This window comes from Leopardus geoffroyi, chromosome C3 (genome assembly GCF_018350155.1).
Source record: "Leopardus geoffroyi isolate Oge1 chromosome C3, O.geoffroyi_Oge1_pat1.0, whole genome shotgun sequence".
Taxonomy (NCBI): Eukaryota; Metazoa; Chordata; class Mammalia; order Carnivora; family Felidae; genus Leopardus; species Leopardus geoffroyi.
Window position 1 is genome coordinate 73,073,428 of NC_059338.1, and position 17,953 is coordinate 73,091,380.

The 17,953-nt window shown below is 56.3% G+C and overlaps 1 protein-coding gene and 1 long non-coding RNA gene across 3 annotated transcripts in view; one reads left to right on the forward strand and one right to left on the reverse strand.

Moving 5' to 3' along the window:
- Positions 1 to 2,546: 2,546 nt before the first annotated feature.
- LOC123585401 lies at positions 2,547 to 7,298 on the reverse strand. The gene is made up of 4 exons (XR_006706139.1): positions 7,158 to 7,298; positions 5,134 to 5,333; positions 3,988 to 4,153; positions 2,547 to 2,710 (listed from the first exon to the last, which is right to left on the reverse strand). It is a non-coding gene; the product is annotated as an uncharacterized LOC123585401 (long non-coding RNA).
- Positions 6,512 to 17,953, forward strand: part of SLC45A4 (solute carrier family 45 member 4) — an 81,063-nt gene continuing 69,621 nt past the window's right edge. Inside the window, exon 1 of one of the 2 annotated variants that reach the window (XM_045453515.1) lies at positions 6,512 to 6,561. The gene's annotated coding sequence lies outside the window, so the exon portion shown is untranslated. The remainder of the gene's footprint in view (positions 6,562 to 17,953) is intronic. The other variant, XM_045453514.1, reaches the window with a different exon arrangement.

Sequence of the window (17,953 nt, forward strand, 5' to 3'; positions counted from 1 at the left end):
GAGCCCCCCAGGTGGGGCCCCGTGTGCAGCCTGCAAGGAAGGGGTGCGCCGGCACTTGAATCCAGGTGCGCTGACACCCAGCTCCTCTCCACCCCGGGACTCCTAGGCCCCCCAGTAAAGAAGGCCTGTCGGCACTGGTGCCCCGTTCTCCGGCACCTGTAGGACCCGCGGGGACCAGGAGGAGGCCCTGGTCACCAGTTATTCCTCAGGCCCAGGCCAAGAAGACACTGAAAGGTGGGTGTTCCAGCCATGGGGTGTGTGTGTGTGTGTGTGTGTGTGTGTGTGTGTGTGTGCGCGCGCGCGCGCATGAGCGTGGGTCTGCCTGTTCTCAGGCCTCCACCATCCCCAAGTAAATTTCCTCCTGGGCCACGGTGTCTCACGAGCCAGCCTCAGCAACGAATTCCTTTGGGGGTAGGCAGTGCCCTCTTTTTAAGAAGGACAAAACCCTGAGGGAGAAGGGGAGAGAGGAAAGTTGACATTCGTTCCAAAGCTCAGTGGGGGCTGGGAGGGGTGATGAGGCACTGGCCCTGGAGAAAAAAGGACCCACACGGACTTTAGGGATTTCAGATGGCCGGCACCTGTCCCCAGGGCCAGTCCTGTTTCCTGGGCCCTCCTCTCCTGCCCTTGCCTAGCCCCGCCCTCACCCTCTCAGTGCATGGGACAGCCACCTCCTCACTGGGCTGTCCCATCCAGCTGCTTCGAGACCTCCCCAGGCTCCCTCACCCTCAGGACAGAGGCCACCTTCCGCAGCCGGGCCTCTGAGACCCTCCAGCCTGGCTGAAGTCGGTGTTTTATTTTACTGTTCTGTTTATTTACTCTACAATTTAATTGTAGAATCAAAGACAACCGTGGAGAAAGGCATAGCGCCAAGACTTAACGTGTGCCCGCTTCTCCCAACCCCGGAGGGGAATCTGACACCCTCTACAGTTCATCTTCCCCACATGAGGCCTTTCTCAGCCCCGACCGCACTCATCCGGTCCCCAACAGACATTTTCTAGCATCTGCCCCTCCCAGGCTGGGCGGAAAGCTGCCCCAGTCTCTTCTGGAAACCCTCCAGGTCTGCCCAGGCTAGGAAGGTAATACGTGCTATGTGGGGGGCCACAGCTGGTTTCTCCAGTATCACAGCCACTTACTGAGCACGGCTCATGGGCCCATGTGGGTTCTGTCCACCTCACAGATAAGGAAACTAAGGCTGGGAAGGGGTGGGGCTCACCCAGGACCCAGGGGCAGAAGAATGGTCTAGAAGAAGCCTGAATCTCTTCTGAAGACACACTGTGGTCCCAAGTGTCCACATGACCCTGGTAGTTGTATGAGCCGAAGTGGGCACATGGCCCTGGGGCACCCTATGACCAGGTAGCCATATGATTCCTGGCCATTGTATCACCCCAAGAAGCCCTATGACCTTAGGAAGCCATATGACCCTGGTAAGCTGTGTGGCCCTGGGCAGCCATGTGACCAGGGGGCTATATGAGTCCGGGGAACAATATGACCCCAAGAAGCGATACAACCTTGGAAAGCTGTATGACCCCGGATAGGCATATGACCCCAGGAAGCTGTATGACTCCACGTGGCCGTATGACCCTGGGAAGATATATGACCTTGAGTGTCTGTATGACCCGGATAGCTGTATGAACTCCAGTAGCAATATGACTCTAGGTACCTTATTGATTCAGGGGTGCCATATGACCCCTTTGGGTAGCCACAGACCCCCCCGAGATGCCACATGACCCCAGGGAACATCTATGCACCAGGGAGCCTGCTGCTGTCTTGCCAGTTCCAGCACCTGGAGGTCCTGCCAGAGATTTGCTCCTCCTGGGGCTGACGCTACTCTGAAGGCCACTCACTGCTTTGACACCTGGGCAGGCATTGTCCCTCAGGCCTCCCGTTCCACCATGGCAATTTAGGAGGCGGGGGCTTGCCCCAAGATCTGGGACCCACTTCCCCTGCCTCGTGGGAAGTCTGCACCCCATGCTCTGCGGGGGGGTGGGGATCCTCCCCATTTTGCCTTGGGGCTCATAGAGATTAGGCACGTCCTCCAGGGTCACACAGTGGGAAGGGGCAGAGCTGGAACTCTGCCCCATGCTCTCTGCTCCACGACACCCAAGTTCACCAGGAAGTTGGCACCCAGAGAGCACATGCAGTCAGGTCTGGCCCGGAGCAGGTGCTCAGAATACCTGGTGATAACTGAGCATACTAATTGAAATACCGGGGTCTTTTTAAAGAGTTCATCTTAGCAAGTGTTATTGCTTAAAAACAAAGGAGAGCTTTACAAATGATCAGAGGAGGCATCCGCTGAGGGACACTGGGGGACAGTTGGGACATTGGCTTCTATGCTCTCTTCCCCTCCTCAGGCTCCACTGGCCCCATCCACAGTATACAGAGGGCAGCCTCAGTTGAGGGCTCAAGCCCGATCTCTGAAGGGACCCGGCAGGTTGGAAGGGGCCTGGCACACAGCAGGCCCTCAGTTATGAGCTGGGTGGTTGTTTGTCATCATGGTGAGACCTGAGTGGTCTCAGGTGACCGAGTCCCCCACATACCTCCTCCCTTCCCTCTCCAGCCCTGGGAAGTTGAAAATTACTGCTCATCAGCCATTTAGACGGTGCTCGCTTGTCGAGGTGAAAGCATCCATTTCTTGTAACAGCACTGTGAGGGGCTAACACTCTGCCCTTCTGGAAGCTAAGGATACCCAGGTCCAGTGAGCTGATGTGACCTGCGGAAGGTCAGAGGGCTGGTCAGTGGCAGGGCCAGGGTTTCAGCTTAAGCAGGCAGCTGGCTGCATGTCTGGGCTCGTGACTGTCACCCTCTCCAGGTGAGGTCCATTCCATTTCACGGACTGAGACTTATTTACAGTGAGGTCAAAGTTCAAACCCAGGCCCTGTGACCACCCCCCACCCCCCCCCAAGCCTGTCTGCTGATGGCCCCTCCATTTTTCCAACCCCGACCTGCCCCAAATCCTGCCCTTCCCAAGCCAGCTCTCCTATCCTCTCTGCCTCCCAGCACCAGGGTCAGGGGGTGCTAAAAGTTGCAGGGGTCTCATGCCTCCTGTAGGTGTCCTGAACCTGGTGGGGTCACAAGACAAAGAGGAGAGCTCTTGACCCCTGTAGGCATGGGACCCCTGTAGGCATGGGGTTATAGGGAGCACGTGGGGTGCCTGGTCCAGGCCGGCTCACATCGTTTCAGGAGTCTGTGGAACCCCCAGAGTCTCTCCATGGGTCCTCATTAAGAAGTTCCTTTTCTCTCTCTTTGTCCCCCTCTACATGCAAACATGTCTGCAGCCCCATTGCCCCACTGCAGGCAGCCTCTGGAATGCAACAATGAACCTGGCCTGGTACCAGCTGCTTGGACAGGGCTTGCAGGCTACCTAGAGAGACAGACGTGCCCAATTACAGTCGGGAATGGTTTGTGAAGGGGCAGAGTGCCTCAGAGCTCATGAGAGGGAGCCACTCGCTCCTGTAAGGCAGGACATCCGAGAGGGCTTCCTGGAGGAGGCCATTCCTGGCAAATCTCTGGAAATGGTCAATGTGACAGTTTTATCGGTCCTTAGGCTCTGCGTGTCCGTGGATGAGAAGGACACAATTCTGCTCCAAGGGTCCCCAGGAGAGGTGAAGGCAAGGTTGCGCGTGCAGTGATGAAGATGTTGTCCTGCCCCGGGCTCCCTGCAAGCATCCCAGGAGACCAGTGTGCTCACAAATGAGGTCATAGGATGAGAAATTATGGAGAATTATGGAAATCGTGGATAATAATTATTGGAAATTATGAAGAATTTAAAGACGGTCATGGCAGAGTGATGCAGCAGGCGTGCAGCCCCTTCTGAGGTTGCACGCCTGTGGCGGGAAGTCCTCAGGCACACCACACTCTGGAGCCGGGCGAGAGCCCAGGTCTTCCTGACTTTGGGGCTTCTCTCCTCACAGGGCTGGTGGCCCTTCATTCAAGGAGCTGCCATGGGGCGGCTGGACAGTGGGGCCACGAGCTACGGGCACATCTTACCCTTTGTCTTAACGGGCTCAGGCTGCCTTAACAAGAACACCACAGACCGGGCAGCTCAACAACATTTACTTCTCACAGTTCTGGATACTGGGAAACCCAAGATCACAGTGCCAGCGTGGTCGGGTCCTGGGAGGGCTCCTCACAGGGCCCTCCTTGGTGCAGGCACCTAGAGAGAGGGGAAAAGAGCTTTTTCTTGTCCTTTTTTTTTTAAGGTTATTTACTTATGTATTTACTTATTATTATTATTTTTAATGTTTATTTATTTTTGAGAGAGAGAGAGAGAAGGAGCAGGGGAGTGGCAGAGAGAGAGAGAGAGAGAGAGAGAGAGAGAATCCCAAGCAGACTCCGTGCCGTCAGCACAGAGCCCAATGTGGGGCTCGAAGCCATGAACCATGAGATCATAACCTGAGCTGAAGTCAGATGCTCAACTGACTGAGCCACCCAGGCACCTGTCTGTATCAAGTGTTTTAAAAAAGTGCATTTACTCCTCACAACAACTTGTGAGCTAGGTGTTGTTAGAAGGCTCATCTATAGATGAACATGCTGAAAGGTTAAGAAAGGTGTCCAAGGTCACAGCACATCTGGGATTGCCTCTGCCTCCGTCCTCTGGCCACAGGAGCCACAAAACCCACAGAGGAGGTAGATGAGGCACCCACTATGTGTCAGAGGTCACTTTGGGCTCTTTATGCACATGCTACTGATCTTATTAACCCCTGATCGAAGTATTACATACACACCCATGTAACCAACACCCAGAGCAGGAAATGGAATCTTACTAGCACCCCAAACACTCTCTCCATTTTCCCTTCCTGGCTCTGGCACCCCTCCCTCTAATGTTAACCACTGTCTGGATTCTATATACATTTCTACCACTTTATTTTATCTTTTAAAAATGTTTATTTATTTTAAGAGAGAGAGAGAGAGAGGGAGCAGGGGAGGGGCAGAGGAAGAGGGAGACAGATAATCCCAAGCAGGCTCCATGCTTTCTGCACAGAGCCCACCTCTGAGCCTGATCCTACGGACGGTGAGATCATGACCTCAGCCGAAATCAAGAGTCAGAAGCTCAACTCACTGAGCCCCCCAGGCGTCCCTCTACCACGTTATATACATGGAATCCTATATGCTTTGAGGTCTGGCTTTTCTTACCTCAAAATTACTTGCGAGTGTCATTCATGTTGTCCTGCGTGTTTGTAGATTATTCACAGCCGCGTGATCATCATTCCACAGCACCAATAGGACACAGTTGATGTATCTGTTCTGTGGTTGGGCATTTGGGTCCCTTCTAATGTTTGGTTATTACAAACAGTGCTGCCGTGCACAGAAATGCGATCACGTAGGGCGTGCATCTAGGAAGGGAATTGCTAGGTCATCAGGCTTGCATAAGATCCAGACTTCCAAGGCGGGGCATCATTTTGCACCCCCACCAGTAGTGTAAGAGAGTTCCAGTTGCTCCACGTCCTCACCAACACTTGACACTGTCAGATTTTCCCATTCTAACTGCTCTGGAAGCTGCGCGGTGCACCCTTTATTTCCAAATCCCTTCGGCAGCCCCATGAGACGGGTCTTGCGATCTGTCTCACAGATGAGGACACCCAGAGATGAAGTAACTAGTCGAGGCTGGCGAGAGCACAGACTGTCTGACCTCAGCCCGCTGTGTCACCTGTTTGTCAAGCTGCCTCCCCCGACCTAGTCTCCTGGACTCCCAGCGGCCCCATCCTTGGGACGGTAGCCATCCGCCTGAGGGGTGATGCGGGAGCGGCTCCTCCTGCCCGAGTCAGGCAGTGAGGGAAAGGCTCGGGGTCCGGGGTCCTGCCTTGCTACCAAGAGGGGGCGCAGAGTGCGGGAGATGGAGTCGGGCGAGGGCCCACGCCGAGGGAGGGGGTTTGAGGAGGGAGACCCGGAGGGCGATGCCAGGAAAGCGCTCTCTGCGGCACCTGGGGGCGGAGCCCACCCTGCTCCGAAAGGGCGGAGGAGTTGGGGGAGAGAGGAGGCTAGGCTGGTGGGGGTTCCACTGCGAGGAGGGCGTCTGGAGAGAAGGAAGCAGGGGGTAAGCGTGGGGAGGGACAGGGGCTCCCGCGCGGGGGAGCCGGGGCTGGGGGCGCGCTGGACGCCCCGCCCACGAGGCGGGAGGTGGGACGCAGCAAGGGGCGGGGTCTAGGGCGGGGCCCGGGACGGCGGGGCGGGGCGGCACGGTGGGCGGGGCTCATGGCGACCAATGGGCGCGCGTGAAGCTAGCCCCGCCCCGGCCTCCCGCGGCGCCTGCTGCATAGTCATGAGCGCAGGCCCGCGCTGCGTCAGCGGAAGCGGCGCGCGGCGGCTGTTTCCGACCCGATAAAGCGGCGTTGTCCCCGCGCGCCGGCCGCAGCTTCGCAGCGCTCCGTCCGCGCCCGCGTCGCTCGCTGTCTGACCGCCCGCCCGCCCGGCAGGCCGGCCGAGAGCAGCCGCCGCCGGGCCCCGCCGCCGCCGCCGCCGCACCCCCAGCGCCCGGGGCCCCTCGCCCCCGCCGCCTCCGCCCGGCCCGGCCCGGCCGCCCCGCCGCGCCGCCGCCCCAGCGGCCCCGGCCGGAGGAGACAGGTGAGCGGCCGCCTCTCCCGCCCGCCGCCCAGGCCCCGCACCTGGTCGCCGCCACCTGCCGCTTCCCGCCTCCCCACCCTACCTCCGCGCGGCCCGGCCTCGAGCCCCTAGTCCGGCTCCCAGCCCGCCCGGGCATCTCGTCCCCGGGGAGGGGACCCTCACCCTCGCCTCCACGACCCGGCCAGGCGCGTCTCCCGCCGGGATTCCCGCCCCATCCTCGGCCTCCTCCCTTCTCTCCCCGGGCTGCACCTGCCTCTGGTCGCTCCCGTCCCAGAAGCCTCCTTGAGCATCCCGGCCCCCTTGCCCGCGGTGCGCACCTTATCACGGACTCGGTTCCCCGCCCCCGCCCCCCCCCCCCCCGGGTCGTGCTCCGCAGCATTCCCCCACCCCCTATTTCCTCCGGTTTCTCTACCCAGAGGGAGCCACGCGCCTCGCTCCCTCGGTCCCGACCCTGTCCTGCCCCCTCGGCCTGACATCTATTTCCTAACTTCTGAGAGTCCAGCCCCTGTCCCCTCTGCCTCAGCCTGCCTTCCTCCCCTCCCCCCCCCCTCCCCAGCACACACGCGCCCCCAGCACGCCCATCCAGTGTTCCAAACCTCCGGCTCCAAGCTGTCCCCTGGGCAGCGCCTGTGTTTTGTCTTATGTGCATGCCCTCCGGGCTGTCCCTTTGAAGACACCTTTATTTCCTGTGGCCAAGCTTGGCCCTGGAGGAGAGGGGCCGGTGCATCTGTGCATCCAGGTCCAGAGCCCCTGCCCTGCGCATTTCTCCGAATCCCAGCACCGCTTTCCTTTTCCCGAGCAACCCCTCCTCCTGGAGTTCTCGAATTTAACTCATTCCTCCCCAAGGTGTGTTGGTCTTGATTGGGTTATTGGGGAGCACTTTCCAGTTGAGGGCTTTTCCAGGGGAGGTATATCAAAACGGGGAGGAATGGTGGTTTGGGAAAAGCCCAGCCTCCTGGTTAGCTATCCATAATAATTCTAGAAAGTGGGAGGCGGCGGGGGGGGGGGGGCGGTTGCTAGGGAGGAGTGGGAAGGGGTGGAAGGGGGCACTTGATCTCCTGGGGAGTGTGAGATTTTTTTGTTTTTCCAATGGGGGCACCGTGGGTCAGACTGAGCCACCGAGCCCTATCGGACACCTCAGCTGACTCCAGCAAAAGAGGCCTTGGAGCCCCTGGTTATCGGGGCATCTCCTAGTCCTAGATCCTGGGAAGGGAGGAGGGTTTGGAAGGTGAGTGACCGAAGCAGTTGTCGGGTCAAATGATTGTCAGAATCGAAGCCTGTTTCCGCTGGGGAAACGGTCTTGCCAGTGTCCTGTGTACGTGCCCTGCACTTTTCCTTCGCTACGACCGCCTCACACCCTCCGGCCATCGACAGACAGGTAGGGCGTGGGGAAATGTGTCATCTCTCCGTTTTGTGCTTGGGGGGAAAAAAAAAGAAAATGAAAAGCTGGAGGATTGGTTTATTAAGTGTCACTAATGGTTGGTATCAGAAACAGTAATCCCTAACCTCTTTTAAAAATTAGGAATAATTTCCTTGCTTTCCAGCTAGGTCTGAATTAGCTATTGAAGGAAAGAGTAAGAGTTTATTTAAGGCTTGGGAGAGATTTTGCAGAATCTGCCTGAAGTTCAAGAGTGGCAGTGTTGGTAGTCTGGAGCTTTGCAGGCCCCAGGTGGAAGGACCCGGACTCGATCAGGATCTCTAGTGCGCCCTGGTGAGGGGGTGGGGAATAGGTTGTCTTAAAAATTGGGAATTTCGGCTCCATTCTGGCTAATTGTTTTTGTGGGCAGCAGCTGTAAAAGAAAGAAATGGATCTTTTGAGATGCATTTGAAATGCATATTAGGTATTTAGTGGTGGCTTTTTAGTGGCCCCGGGTGTCCCCCAGGGAGGCTGCCCACCCACTCCTGGGGCCGGTGAGTTGCCTGCTTCCCTTGCAGAGATGAGGGCTGTGGCCTTGGCCCGTGTCGCCTCGTGAGAGCAGAGCAGAGATTGGACCGGGTGAGCTCAAGCTCCTAGGTGGCTCGCAGCTTTTAACATCCTGGGGCTCTCTGTGTTCTCCAACTTTGCTTGTTGGAGACGAGGGGAGCTGGGGAGGGGTGGGAGGAGCCTGGGAATGGGGCCCTGCCCTCTCTGAGCCGGGAGATCCCGCCCTGCAGGTCTGCAGGGGGGAGGGGCTGCGGCAACGGCAGCTCCCCCATCCCCAGTGGAGGCAGGCAGTCCAAGAAGGTATTTTGGCCAGCGATTAGGTTGCTTGACGTTGGGCTGGTTTTATCTGTGTTGTCAGAGGGACGGTGGGGGGAAGAGCGGACGGCTGCGCCGGGGTCCAGGCTGTAGTGTTATTTTCTGGCCGTGGTGCCCGTTCGTCCCTATCGCCCGTCTGCACCCTCTGCCCTCTCTGCCTTCTTCTGCTTGCCCTGCCAGCCCCGAAGCCCAGCCCCGTGTAGCCGTTAGGGGTTGGTTCGTGACTAACAGCCTCGCGGCCTGGCACAGGGTCAGGGTGGCTGGTGAGCGTCGTAGGTGGCAGGCAACCCCAAATTGCCAGTGCCCTCCTCGGGAACACCCCTGGCAGAGCCCCGTCTGTAATCTGTGGAGCCAGAATGCGCTGGAAGCCGTGTTCCTGGTGAGGGTGCTGCTGCACAGCCGTTTCCTCTGGTTCCCCAGATTTCTTTATCACAGCACAGTTCTGTTGACAAAGGTGCACTCAGGGAGACTCCATTAGGAGGGCCGCCTCGACTCCAGGCCAGGAAACATGAGAGCGGTTCAGCTTTGCTGAGTGGAAATCTGACCAGAGGGAAAAAGCCTCCCAGATGAGGAGCAGCCATATAGAAAGGAGGGGGTGGGAGAGGACCCCCGGAGCCGGGGGGGGGGGGGGGGGGCAGTGTCTGCAGGGGGGCTCACAGGCGGAGGCCAGGCCCCCGTGCACCTCCCCCACAGACGCCCAGACAAGGACCCCTTGTTTAGATTAGCTTAATTACCCCACCAAAATCAATGAACAAGGATCTTTTTAAACATGGAACTTTCAAAATGTGCTTGGAGTGGCTTTTTTTTTTTCCTTTATAAAGGTATCAAATGCTAAGCCTTTGTGAAATAAGGCACTTGGAGCGAACTGGGGGATTGTGGACCTTTTCACTGCGCGCGAAGGAAGCTTCCCGGCCCTAAATCAGAAGGAAGCTTGCCAAAAGTCCTGAGTTCACCGGTCTGCACAATAGCTATTTTCAACCCACTGCCGTTGGGGTAGCGGTAACACTGGAAACATTTAGTGGGGGCCTAATGGTATTTATGAACCTCCTTCCTTGGCAAGTGACTTTTAGAGGAGACATTTTAAGAAGATTAAAACGTCCACAGACTTCGAGGGCAACAGCGTAATCCACTTACTGTTTTCGTGTCACAGATCGAGTTCGCTTTAAGCTTGGCGTTCCCGCAGTGGCCCTTCCACTGCGGTGCATGGGCCGATGTCACTCCCACAGGAGCCGACGGGCAGGCATTTGAGGGAGATTGTGGGAAATGAAACACAGCCGTGAAATTGGAGAGGAGGGCTCTGAGGTCGGTTTGGCTAGTTTGGACCCTTGGGTAAGACGGTGGTTGCAGGGTCACACAACGAACAGTGGCAGACACAGACTCGGTAGGGAACTCCCCCCAGTGAAGGTGGCCATTGTGCCGGGTTCTTGCCCCCGAGGGCAGACACAGGGGTGGTACCTCCGCGAGGGCGAGGTGGCTCCCCTGCAGCCGAAGGGATTTGCAGAGCCTTTTCAAGTTACTCAGCGGGGCTACCTTGCCCGCCCACCTCTGCTTGGCCCAAAGCCCAGGTGAGGGAAGCATTGTTCGGTCGAGGTCGACCGTGTTTTCATCCTCCCAAACCTGTGGAAGGATTTCGCTGGCAGAGAGGAAAACTGCATTCCTGAACCAGTGCCCGAGGGGCGCTTTCCTTAAAAGTACCTCCTAACCTGGGATTCTGTGGTGTGGCTGCCCCGGAGGAGTGTTTAGAGTTTGCCAGAGGGCCTCTCCTGGGGTTCTGCCTCTGAATCCTGGGGCCATTTGAATTGACGTGCAACTGAATTCTTCCCAGTGTAGGGAAAGGAAGATTTTGAACACAGAATGCATAGCAAACCCCTAAAATCGCTGCTGAAGAGGAGTTGGAACTGCCGCCAGATGCAGTGGTCACTCGCACAAATCGAGCCATCACTCGGTCATTGCCAGGCCAGAAAACTGGCGCGCTTCTCGCTGCCGACCATTTAGTCCTCGCCCTGGCAAAATCTGTTTATCCAAAAGGGTACGATGTTTGGTTTGAAATGGGAAGGAAATATTTTTCCACCAGTTATTTTGAGGGGAGGGGCTTTGCCACCTCTACACCGGAGATGAACTTGTTTCGCCAGAGTTCACTGGACGAAACAAGGGGGGGCGGTGTGGGGAGCACGTGGCTGCCTAAATTCTGGGTCTTTCAGCCTTGGGTTGCCTCGTAGCCGAGACCTTTGGAGTTTTTTGTTCATGCCCTGTAAAATAACTTTGATGAAAACTACGGGCACGTTTCTGAGTTGACATTGAACTTTATGGCTAATTTTTTGGAATTTTGTTTTGAGGGAGAGAGAATCCCAAGCCAGCTCTGTTCTCTGCCCCAAGCTCTGGCAGCAAAGAGCCCGATGTGGACTCTGAACCTGCTGAGCCACCCAGGCGCCCCATTATTGCTGATTTTAAATAGCTGAGAAAGAGAACATTTTTGGAGTATTGTAAATGTAGACATTTTAAGTTGCAATCGTACTGCTCTTGAAAGTATCCGATATGAAATTCACTAATGATTTGATGACCACGGTCACCTTTTAGAAAACGGAGCAGCAGACTGTGAACGGTTGTAATGCGTACGTGTTCTTTTCCTCTCGAACTTGGATGTTTGTTCCACTTTCCCTCGTGGAGTTTTATTCTAAAGTCACAGGCTTTTACACTGGAAAGTCTTACTGATTGTTCTTCACGCTTGTGACACACGTGTACATAAATTGTGGTTTAAAACATTGCTGTGCTCAGAAGGCTGTTGTTAAGCCCATCTAGAAGCAGTTTTTCTCGTTGTAATTACCGATACAAAACTAACCACAGAGGCATAAATGTATCATTGATCTTCATAATTACTGAATGCCCAAAATGAAAATACATTGGAAGGTATGATCTGGGTGGGGGTCCATTTGAAGTGCCTCAGTTAAAAGGAATTACTGATCTGCCCTTGGTGCCTACACACCCTTGCTGCTGGAACATTCCAGGGAGGAGTGACTCCTGCTGGTCCGGGAGGAAGGGAGCTTGTGAAGGCTGGGGCTGCCCCCGCTGGCCAGGGCTCAGGCCATTCTGGCCGTTCCCTTGGGGACGTTGAGATCTGTGGACTCAGGCTCCCAAAGGCACCTCACCTGAGAACCCCAAAGGTGCTTAGTGCATGGAGGGGTAAAGAGCATCTGCCGCTTCATTACGTTTCGCTGTTAAGCGCTGATCCGTGTGTACTTTAATATTTAATTGCATGTTTTCTGGACTTATGTGTTAAAGGGCAGAAGATGATACATCTCACGAACGTGTGTGTTGCAGTCAGCGGCAATGCATTTTTATTTGGTTGGGTTAAATTTTAAGCTTAATGGAATTGTGCCTTGAGTTAAATTTTAATTTTCCAGAAAGATGTGTTAGAAGCAGAAAAGACTGCTTGGCCAGGCCTTGGATTCCGAAATGGTTTTTGTCCTGTAGGAATCCAGTGAGCCTGCCTTGCTGGCCTCCTTTCTGGGAGGAGGGGAAGGGTGGTGTTGACTTGCCTCTAGGGTGAGAGCCCTGGGGGTGGGGGAGAGGCTCCCAGGGTTGCCAAGGAACCTGACCACCTGGGGTTTGCAGAGGTGGGGGGCTCTCCCTGAGAGGCCTGGGCGGACCCAAGGACTTCCTCAGGCTGTTTGAAAGTCCTGGGCTGGAGATGCTCTCAAAGCAGAAGCATTCACTATTGTTAGCCCAGAGACCAAAAATGCTTTGGATGAGAGCTGTAGAACTTTGTATTATAAGATGGTTTTGTGACATGAAGGGAGTTTCCAAAAACAAGGGGTCTCTGGCTTCATCCAGCTTTGGGGTTGGTGGGGGGGGGGGGGGGAAGAAAGCAAGCCACTTGCCTCGCTCCTTGGATCTCAGGAATGTGCGTCCTGAAGTTTTATCTGTCTCCTGTCCTCGGGCCTGGCTGTTAAGAATCCAGTTAAGAATGCTTCCCCACGAGTTTGGATTTGTAAATATTTGGGGACAAGTCCTGTCCTCAGTTTGTGAGGCAGCGCCTTTGTTCTTAGGGATAAGGGCAGAAAGGAGCTAATTCCGGATTGTGTTCTAGGAACCCTGTGGTTTCTGTAAGCAGTGAGGAGTAGTGCTGGGCTAGGCAGCGCACCAGACCTGCCCCGGTGGACACAGGGTGGGACATCCGTCACGGGGACCCTCCACTGATCTCTCAAGCACAAACCCTTGTTTACACTTTCCTAGCATTTTGAGCCTTGAGCCTGAAATCAGGGTTTCGGGCTCGTAAAACAAAGGCTAAACGAAAGATTTGCATTGCTGAAGGCCAGAGGTGACCCTGCGTGGGGGGATTCAGTTCTGGAAACACTGCCTGTCTCCTGGGGCCCGACTCAGATGCCCGTCTACACCCAGCCAGTCGTGCTGCACAGACTGGAGTCACAGAGGAGCTGCTAGTGGTTCTTCGCATCGCTTGTGTAAACCCATTTGCAGGGGAAGCTTGGAGGACGCAGCCCTCTCTCCTCCGGCAGGCCCTGCACACCGCCACCCTCTGCTGGACGGAGCCAGAGCTGCCTGGCCCGATGGCCGAGGTGGCCTCTGCCCTTCAGGGCGCCCATGCGAACGAAGGAGCTCTGATTTGGTGTTAGGGGTGGAGTAAGCAGTTGAGGCTGGCTTGAACTTTGCTTTGCCAGCATGGGCTCGGCAAACCTAGCGGGACGGGCAAGCTGAAGGGAAGCTTAGGGCTGTTTGAAGTGTGTTTAGCTCATCCTTGAATTATTCAGATGTCTAAAGTGTTTTTAATTCTTAAGAGGATAGGGAGGGGCCCTATGCCTTTTACTCTGCAGCGGAAATGTCCTTGAGCCCCACGTTGTTCGGGGTGCAGGGACCATTAACATCCAGGGCTGGGCCATCCCTGGCTTTGTGACCTTGGCCCAGAAGCTACCCACTGCCCTGAGCTTCAATGTGTGTGTTGTGATCTGTGGAGCATAATGAGTGCTTGTTCCTGGTACTTAACAGGCCCTGAGAAACATCCAGAAGGCCAAGTCCTATGCAGAACACTCAGCCTCATTCTCTGTCTGCAAAACCCAGTCGGGGCTCTCTGTCATTACCTGCATTTTACAGAGAGGAGAAGGAGGCACAGAGAGGCTAAGTAACTTGCCCAAAGACACACAGTGAGTGGCTGAGCCTGGGGGTGAACCCTGGAACCCCCCCACGAGACACGGGGCCCATAGGTCTCCCATGCAGCGCCATGAGCCCCAAAGCTGTGGCGTGCCTCCACCCAGATGAAAAGCGGGGTTTACGGGTGTGTCAGGAGCGTATGTTTTTGCAGTTTGAGGTGTCTCGTCTTCACTGCAGTGTATGTAAAATATCGGTCACTTTTCATACATGAGATGGTGTTTAACGCTAATCAAATGCAAGATAAAATCAGGACCGTGTTTTTTTTTTTTTTTTGGGGGGGGGGCTTCTTTTTAAATTTTATTTATTTGTTTTTGAGAGAAAGAGAGTGCAGGGGAGGGGCAGAGAGAGGGAGAGAGAGAGAATCCCAAGCAGGCTCCGCGCTGTCAGCGCGAAGCCCGATGCAGGGCTTGAACTCACGAACGGTGAGATCATGACCTGAGCTGAAACCAAGAGTTGGACACTCAACTGACTGAGCCCCCCAGGTGCCCGGACCGTGTTTGCAAGCGAACTAACCAGGCGAACTGAGAAGAGACCGTGCTTTCCACACCCGCCCGGAAGATGCAGGTGAAAGGAAGCCCCTGTGCAGGCCGGTCATCCGTCCTTGGTTAATTGCTGACCGTTTGAACAACCTCTGCAGAAGTGAGGCTGTGTGTGTGTGTGTGTGTGTGTGTGCCGATAAGAGTCCCGTGGATGGTGTCAGTTTGTGGCTGTGAAGTTCAAATAGGGTTTTGATTAAATCTTGTGGGTCTGTGGGAGAGTGGGAGCCAAGTAGATGCGGGCCATGTGGTTTCTGCCTGCTTCTGATATGGTTTTTGAGAAGAGTTTACAACTTTAATAGGGACTTCCTGCTGGTCCCCTCAGAACCTTGCCCGTCTGGGGATTTATTTTGCCCACGTAGTCCTGCCTCGGCTTGGAGCCCTTCACACGGGGACCGGGATCCCAGGCCTGCCGCCCCACGGCGCCGCCAGCTCCCCGGCCAGGTGGCTTCGCCGTGAGGCTGAGGAAGGTCCTCGCTGCTTGGCGGCATCCCAGTCCCTTTTGGTGGGAGTCCGGGTGCACTTGGCTTTCAGAACCCAGTCGAGGGGCAGGAAACCGCTATGATGTTCCCACTTCCTAGAACACCAAATGGATTGTATGGGGGAGAATCTGAAGAAGAATCTGGACTTCCTAAAGCCATCGCTCAGGCATGTTTCCAGGAGAGTGTGGTAAACTTTGGGGGACTCAAATGATTAGTTCTGTTGAACTGAGTCCCCGTGAGACCCCAGAGGCACTGTGCTTTGAGTTCTGTCGTGCCTGGGCCTCGGCTGTCCTCCCTGTGCATTGGTGGAGTCCTTGCAGCCCCAGGGGATCCCACGGACGTCTGTCTTGGACAGGCACCTGGGACCTGGGAGTGCGCGCCGTGGGCCAGCTTCTGTGCTGCCCAGAGTTCACTTGTGAATTTTCTTGACTGCTCTGCATAGAAGCAGTGGTTTCCTTGCTTCACAGATGAGAAGGCCGAGGCCCAGAGCTCTTTGGGGCCTGCCTGAGATTCTAGCTGCTGACTGAATTCTCTGCTGGCAAATGTACGGGGGACAGTGGGAGACGCATAAGCAGTTTTAGCCTAGCAGAGAGGTGACAGTTGAAGAATAATGTGGAGACAAGAGTGACGATCTAAGGCCCGTCCAACACGAAAGATGATTATCACCACCCTCATGCGTGGCTCCTCAGGGAGGGCTTCCTGGAAGTGGAGGCCCTTTTAACTGTAGGAAGAAACAAAGCCTGACTGTTGGGGCCCGAGGCTGTGAAGTGACAGCCGCACTTGGGTCAGGCAGCCAAGGACTGCTGGGAGGGGGTGGGGGCCCTGAGCCAGAGCCGGCGAGCCAGGGCCGGACTGCGGGGGGCCCCAGGTGCACTGCTGGCTTGTGTGGAGTCCTTGGACTCTTCCAGGAGCCATTCGGCCTAGGAGAGGTGTCCCAGCTCGATGCCTGGGCCGTGTGCCCTGCGTGGCATCCGTGTGAGCGCCCTGCTGGCTGTGGCTTGGTCCCTGGCACAACGAGCTGCCTTTAGTGCTCCTCCATCGAGGTACACGCGATTGCAGATGGACTGGCTCCTGCCCTGCCCGGCCGCTTTCCGGCCTCCCTGGGGCGAGTTTCTGGGCAGCCCCCCAGGGAGGGCCGGTGGAGCTGCCGCTGCTGGTTGAAGCCGGTGCGGCCCACACCTTTGTGTACACCCGCAGGGGCCGCTGATGGGAGCTGGGTGCTCCAGACCAGGCTCTTTGGGACTCCACTGCAAGATAAGAGGTAGGAGGGGCTCGAAGTGTCCCGCTGAGACTGCCCAGTGTCCCGTAGTTGGGCACCCAGCCCCCGATAACATTTGAACTGAAAGCAACACTGTGGGGAGTTATCTCCCTTTTGAAAAGGAGATCTCCTTGTCTTTATTGATGGGATCAGGGGACTAGTCGCAGGTCACACAACTGGAAAGCTGTGACCCTAGGGGTTCTGGTTGTGCGCCCTTGGGCCATACAGAACAGCTGGTTGCAGGTGAGGAAGCTGAGGCTGGGAGCAGCGAGCTGGCCGGGTCCTGCAGAGATTGGACCCTGCTGCCACCACTTGTGACTTGCTCCTTAACCTGTGAGCCCCAGGGTCCCTACCCAGAACCAGGTGTGATGGTCATGGGTCTGCGCCTTAAGTCTCCGGAGGACCAGGGCAGCCTGGGAGTGTCCAGAAGCCCTGTGAGCACCCATACGCCTTCTGTAGCAGGTCCGCGCTCCTTGGCCGAGTTTTCTGAGCACTGCCCCCCACTACCTTCTGGGTCTCCCTTGCACCCCGATCTGCGGCCTCTGTACCAGTCAGGGCTTCACCCGCGGATGCCATTTTGTGGCCTGTTCCTGCTCCCTCCGTGGGATGCCAGCACCCTATGCCAGCAGAAGATAGACCTCTGGATTTCGTGGATCCCGAAGTCCATGTGGAAAGCCAGCGTGGAGCCTGGCAGACCTGGCGAGGTGACCTGGGTCCGTTACCTGCCGCTTCCCGGCTCCCGGCCCTCACCTGTGAACTGAGGCCGCTCTGAGCGCCACAGGATTAAGGGAGAGGCCTGGGTGTGGGGCGGCCCCTGGGAGATGCTCAGCTAGCCATGACCTAGGAGGTGATTCTCCAGTGCTGCCCGGCCCCGAGGAGCATCCGGCACCCCGTAGATTCCCGGAAGCCCTCGGAGCCTTTGAGGCAGGTCCGAACGGGCCCTTCTCCCCACTCTGACCCGTCGTCTTACCGTGAGGACTGAGGAGCTCTTAACCGTGTGCCAGACCTGCAGCCGCTGACCCCTGGCCGTGCACCTTGGTCTCTGAGGCCCGAGTACCCTGCCGGCGGTGGACTTCGTTGCAAGGGCCGGGACCCCAGGGCTGGCCCGTGGGCTCCGGACCCTCCTGCTCCTGGCTGACAGCATCCTCCCCGGCTGGCTCTTTGCCACCGGCTGGTCCTGAGCTCTAAGCTATTCCTGCTCACGTCTTTTCGTAGATTTTCACCCCGGAAAGATCTTGCCTAGATCTTTTTTTTTTTTTTTTCTTTTCCCCAATTGCAAGGCTTTTATTCGTGTGGTATTAATTCCCAACCTAACTGTGCCTTCCCCCACACTCTGAGCTGAGCCCCCATCAGGCTGTCTGCAGGGGGCTTCGGTTTACGTCTTGTACTTGCTATGGCGGCATGCATCTCACCCGCATCTTGTGGGGTGTGGTGTAAGTCGACTACCCACCCTGCCGTCTACACAGTGAGTTACTCGTTTGCATCAAACAGAGCCCACACTTCCAGTCAGCGTGGGGTTGCCTTTCAATTCCATTTTCTTTGCACTGTCCCCGAGTAACTGTACCTCTGGGCGTCTGAAACCCGTTTTGGTGATTCATGTGTAGTTTGGGCCCTTCGGCCTACAGGCCTCTTGTCTGGAGTGTCTGGAATCCGCTTACACATCCCGTCTTGCCTCCGAGAAACTGTTTCAAGGCCGATGGCTCTAGTCTTGATT